This window comes from Mirounga leonina, unplaced genomic scaffold, assembly GCF_011800145.1.
Source record: "Mirounga leonina isolate KUSES-001 unplaced genomic scaffold, KU_Mleo_1.0 Mir_154, whole genome shotgun sequence".
Lineage (NCBI taxonomy): Eukaryota > Metazoa > Chordata > Mammalia > Carnivora > Phocidae > Mirounga > Mirounga leonina.
In genome coordinates, this window is record NW_023270389.1 from 55,141,600 (window position 1) to 55,148,248 (window position 6,649).

The following is a 6,649-nucleotide window of genomic DNA, read 5'->3' on the forward strand; positions in this document are numbered from 1 at the left end:
CTTAAAGCCACAGTCTCACTCTCTAGCAGGTGAGGGCAGAGGTGTGTAAGCCAGGGGTGCCAAGGTGATCTTGAAAACATGACCTATCATTCATTGCCTTGTCACAACTTACCCTAGACTGAGAGACCATAGAATCACATCAAAGATGTCACGTGTCGTGTCCAATCCCCCTCCATGAGACATTAAGTTCTATAATATCTAGTTTTATATTTCATTCATTTTTTTACATACTCTGAATTTTCTCTCCCAGGGCTGTGTGTACATTAGCAAATAAGAAATATTTGTTGACTTACACTGACACAATCTAATTAAAACTTGTTTACTCATCTTTACATTGCGAGCGTATCTCTTTCTCCATATCACAGTATAAGAAAACTACATGCCTTCTATTTCCCTACTTCTTCAAAACACTTGCCCTCATTTAAAAAAAAAAATTTTAAGAGTATAGTTGATACATAGTGTTATATTACTTTCAGATGTACGTCATAGTGATTCACCATCTCTGAACATGACGCTATGCTCACAAGTGAAGCCACTATCTGTCGCCATACAATGCTATTAAAATACTATTGACTATATTCCCTATGCTGTGCCTTTATTCCCATGACTTATTCATCCCGTAACTGGAAGCCTGTCTTCTCATTCCTCTTTTATCCATTGTGCTCATCCCTCCACCCCCTTCCCTCTGGCACTTGCCCTCTTTGCATGGATAGTCTTCACTCTGGGTATTGTTGCAAACCTAGGCCATTTTCCACCTGATTTGCATGGCTAAGGAGAACCATATGAGAAAATGTGAGATTTGTAAAGATCCTGAAAAGTTGGGCCTGAACAACACAGAAAAGGAATTAAAGTTCTGTCCATCTAAAGAGGAGGTAAGAAAAATATCATGCTAAACCAGGCAATACTGGTAACTCAAGGTTTTTACACACAAGGAATCAAGAAAAAAGTCAAAGATGCTACAAATAAACAGTGAATGCAAAATCTGAATGACTCTAAAGACTTGAGTTTGAACTTGGGACCAAGGTTTGTTTTGTGATTACTCCAGAAACAAGTAAATTCAAGAGATGTTCAGAAATGTGTCCACTGCTACTTAAAAGTACCACCTGATAAGCAGATCTAAAAATAAGATACTAAGAGACACCCAATAACCCATGAAATTCAGAGATCCAGGTGCCAAATGGAAGTGACCACCAAAATGTCACCCAAAAGCACAAGCAAAAGCATTAGACCTCCAAATAAGCCATTTTTGCTTTATGGCTGCTTCTTACATTCACCCCATTCATTCTTGGCTCATGCTTCCCCAGAGAACCTTCCCATGTGAGACATAAAAACCTACTCCTCTCTCTTTACAGATGTGGCTCAGTCAGAGAGGATGCTATGCTTACTTCCTCCTGAACTCAGTGCCCAAGGGTTCATGTGAAAATCAGCCCCACAATAAACCTTGATTTCATGGTCATATGCCTGCTATTAGATGGTGTGTTAGATACCACACTCCTATCCTGTCATAAGATGTATTTCCCTCAGCTGGGATTTGGCTCACCCTTTTCCATTTCTCCACTCTAGGAGCAGTTTATCTCTTAAAACAAATAACACTGTCAGAAAGTTTATCCTAATAATTAGCTTGGATTTATTGCTCTAAAAGCATTAAATCTTTCTCCTTCATAGACATTGGGAATTTTAAAACATTCATGCATCATTACCCACATCCCTTCTGAATTATGGTTTAACCAGGCAGAGTCAAATCTCTCATTGTTTCTTGAATCTTGTTTGCAGTCCTTCAAATCCCTCCCGCTTTCCTATACATTCTCCATCAGTCACCAGCATCTCTGTTGCATCGAGGTACCTGATGTTTTAACCTCTCAGATGCAGTGCTTCATTGGAGGGTCCCCATTTCTTTCCTAAAACTCAGCAATGTCTTAACTGATGTCTCAAATGTTGACTTATTTTCTGTCTGATGGAATCCATAGATGGTTTCCATAACCCAAATTTCTTGATGGTTAAACAGGATAAAGGGAAGTCAGCTATACTGTAAAGCTTGAGAGAATGAACTTCTGATAGCCTTCTACCTCTTTTTCAATTTTTATTTGCTCATTTATTCAGTGAGATTCACATCTATTTATATCTGTAGCTTTGAAATATTCCTAACACTCTTCCTTGAGCAATGAAATTGATGCACTTTGGTTCTTTAATCTAACTTTAGGCAGTGTTAGTTGACCTGGCCAAGTTGAGCTTCGTCTTCAAGGCTAAGACATACTGATTGGGACAGACACTTGATAGCTTATCAGTTCACCAGTATTCTTGAGATTCTACCAACTGTGACTTTTGCCACTTAAAACATATCCCTTATTGCTCAGAGCTCATCCAACTGATTGGCAGCACTCCCCACTGTGACATTATCCTTTAGTTTTGCTTTGCTTGGCAGAAGCTCTCACGTTATTTACACCATATAATCACTAATTTAAAAATTACAGTCAGAGATGACACACAAGAATTTGAATGCTGTAGCAGTGACTATAGTCATTAACTTAGATCTTTAGTTTATTTCTCTTGGAATTCATTTACTTCTAAATATTCTGACCAAAAACTTAAAAACAAAGAAAAAATATACTCTGTGGTCATCTTGCTTACCAACAGATAAATGTTCATTTTAAAAGTGTAAGTTGAATAATAGCTACCAAGCCAACAGTGGAATGCAATCTAAACATTCAAGGAAAATAAAATCTGAGTACAACCAGTTTGTTATTTGAGACTGTGAGAACCTAGACTGTGCCAAATGTGAGATTCTTACTAACCCTTACCACATACCTGACATCAGAACAAGTCACTCAGAAAGAGTCTAGCCAACACCATGACTTTCTCTAAACATTTCCTCCAAGTGTCCTTTAGTGTAAGTTTAAATTTCACATCTTCAGGCTAAAATAAAATTCCTTAAGTCTTTCCTTGCATGACTTGTTTTGAAACACAATAAGCTTTCTCCTGATTGACCAAAATTATTATGCCTGTGTGCAGTTTCCAAGATTTAAATTGGGAATAAATCTTAGCAGGATAAAATGTCTGGCACTGTTTCTCTGCTGGGTATAAAGAAGTGTGGGTGGGGAAAGCTCTTAGAAGAGTGTAAACGGAATTCAACGTTTTGGACACTAACTGCCCCACCACCTTCTGAATACCTCCATCATCACTAACTTCAGATTGCTAAAACTTGAGCAATTCCTGAGCATTCCTGCCCCCAGCTAGCAGGGACATTTCATTGCCTTCATGCTTCAAGAGGTTTTTTTTTTTTTTCCATTCCCAGATATTTCCTATATTTTCTTCTAAATTATTTTTTCTAATGTTTTCTTTTAAAAAAATTAACTTTTCAATGCATCTAGCATTTGTTTTGCTGTATGATGTAAGGTGAGAATCTAATTTGTTTTTTCTCTAAATAGTCCGTTTCAACACCATGCTACCTCTAATTGAATAGTATTTTTATTTTATAGGTATAAAGGTTAAAAAAATCAATAATTGGGTAATCAGATTTCCAAGTGACCTGTTCACTTATGTCAATCAAAGCCTTTACTAATAAAATAATCCAAACAACTACCTATTGATGCAAAAATGGTTGAGGAAACAGCTATGTAAGCCCCTTACAAAGTATAGAGTGTTAACATTACTGTGAAATAGTTTTAAAAACAGGAAAGTCCTATTTATCCTACTCTCCATTAAATAAATATGCTTCTCATCCCCTACTCATATCTACAACCTTAAACTTTCCACCCTCTGCTTCCCATAAGCTAAAACTCTCCTCAGACCCGAGCTTTGTTTCCCATTAAAATTCTCTGAGAACATTTACCTCATGTTGTTCTAATCCTTCTGTGATGGAAGGGAAAGAGATGGCTTTGGAGTTGGACAAACCCGGATTCAGTTGTTGGCTTAATTACTTAGTCAATGGTGGCTTTGGACAAATTACATGGACACTCTGGACCTTGCTTTCCATATCTATCCAGTGGGGCTTCTGAGACATAAGAATATGAGCACTAATGTAAATGTACTGCTTTATAATAGAAGGCCATGATTGTTTTTTTGTTGTGTGATTTTGCTTTATCTACAGGTTGCAGACTCTTGAGATAGATTGACAACAGAGTTAGAGAATAAACACATATTACTCAGAGATCCTGGACTTGGAGGTGGATGCAGTTTGGGGTTACTCATCTTTGGAGAGAAGATGAATATATTTTCACTGTGGAATATTTACAGTATGTTGACTAAAGCATTATTGAAAGTTAATATATAGAAATGAAGATGTAGGTATCTGGATAGCCAAAGGCATGAAGTATATGTAAATTTGTTTTTATTTTTGTTTTCATATAGTAACTCCATCCTTTTTCTAATAGTACTTTTCCACAGTCTGATTTTGAAACCATGTGAAAAATGCTCTGGGCTCCTCTAGCTGGAAGACAAGCAATGAATCTAAATCAGGCTATTTTATTGTATTTATTCCAGTGTAGTCAACATACAGTGTTGTATTAATAAATTAGGCTATTTGGGATCTCTATTTTCTAGAGTTTAATCTAAGCACACCGACAAAGGCTGAAAACTAAATATTAAGCATTGAGGGGCCAGGATGCTAGGAGAACCAACCATCCTTTCCTGCTACATGGATGATGTCTGGAGCTACCCTGGTTTCTGATCTTCCTAAGCCTGGTTCTGCAGCTTTCCCTTTGATTCACAGACTGCCCTATATTCTCCCAATGAGTTCAAGTTAGCCAGAGTACATTTCTATAACTTGCAACAAAGAACCTGAACTAATAGAATCCTTACTTAATAAAAGGGGAAGCCAAAGCTTCAGAAGCTAAGGAACTTGCAGGAGGTTTTCATAGCTAGTATGTGTTAGTTCCAGGATATGATCCTAGACAGTTTAATTTTAGAATTAGCTTCCTTCTGCCACTGGCTCTTGCCACACATGCGTGTCATTTTTGATCTCTTGACATCCAGGCTTCAGGAAGGTCCCCTTCAGGAAGGGTTAGAAAAACAACCATAACAAACAAGAAAACAAATGACATCACTTAGAAAACTCTCTGTCTGGTTGTAGCACATATTTTCATATCTACATACTGTTTCCCATGCCTTTGAGTTTAAGAAGTTTATGTTTGATTTTTAGCTACAGCAGGTCCTTTCCTCCTGCTGCTGAAGCCTGAAGTGAGAAGTCATAAAGCCAAGAACACTTAGTAGTAGCTGCATCTGTTAACTCCCCTCTCACACCTGTCAGTGAAAAAAAAAGCCTACTCTTAACTGAACCAATTTCTGCACTTCCCAGCTAAACTAATCTATTCTCTTGTCTTAGTTAATCCATTCATTCAATAATTACTGGACATCTACTCTATGCGAGCTACCTTGCTGCTTACCCAATTGTCATCTGCTTTCTTAGGAATACTCCCCTTTTCTATGTCTTCCTCTCTGCTGGATGTTTTTCTAAAATTCAAGGTTCTCCTATCTTAAAAACATAACAAATCTCTCAACCTAATGTTCTCCTCCAGCTAAGTGACTTTTCTCTTTCTTCTCCTTCACAATATTTTTCAAGTTTGGGTTCTCACTATGTTTGAAACTGATTGTAGATTTGGTTTGATATAGGGCTACAGTTTCACTTTTCTCTTGTATGAATTATAGACATCCCAGCTCCATTTATTAGATAATTTCTCCTTTCTTGTGTACCTTGTCATGCCACCTCTATTATATATCAAAATTAGTTTGTGAGCTAATTTGTGCTATCGGTCAGTGAGTCCATCCCTACACCATATCTTTTTAACTTTAAAATAGCTTTCTAATCTTTATATTTAGAGCCACAAATCTCTTCTCCTGTTTTCCCTTTTCAGAAATGAATTAGCTATTCTTTGCCTTTTGCTGCTCTACATAAATTTAAAATTCAACCTGACAAAAAATCCTGTTGGGATTAATTTTGTTCTTTGAGAATACAGAGCATATTTATCCATAATTGTTATGCACTTATTTTATTGGGACTATTCTATCACTATTGCTCATGAATTTGTCACTAATTCCTTAGGACCATTTTCTAGATAGCAAATTGTGCAATAGATTATGTTCTCTTCCCCACCAAACACTGTGTTATAAAAAAATTTTTTTAATGTATAGAATCAGTTGAAAGAATAATAAAATATATTCCATGTATCAAACATCTAGATGGAACAGCTATTAACATTTTTCCACTTCAAAGATGCGCACACATTGCAATACCCTTAAAAATTAAGATATCGCTACATCTCTTAAAAATAAGGAAATTTTTCTTTATAACCATAATACTATTACTACCTGAGATAAAATTAACCATAAACCTCTAATATAACATAGTATCAGTCCATATTTAAATACCCTTCAGTTGTCCACAAAGTATCTTAATTAGCTGGGGTTTTTTATGAAAAAAAATCCAATTAAAGTTTACTCATCATATTTGGTTGTGTATCTTTTTAGTCTCTCTCAAGAACAGTCTCAATACCTTCTTTTTTTTTTTAACAACATCAAATTTTGAAAAGACTGGGCCAGTTGTCTTGTAGAACTTCTACAATCTGAATTTGCCTGACTGATTGCTTCCATCTGGATGTCAATTAGCTTGCTGCTTTTATCTCCTATATTGCTGTAAACTGAAAGTCTGGTTTAA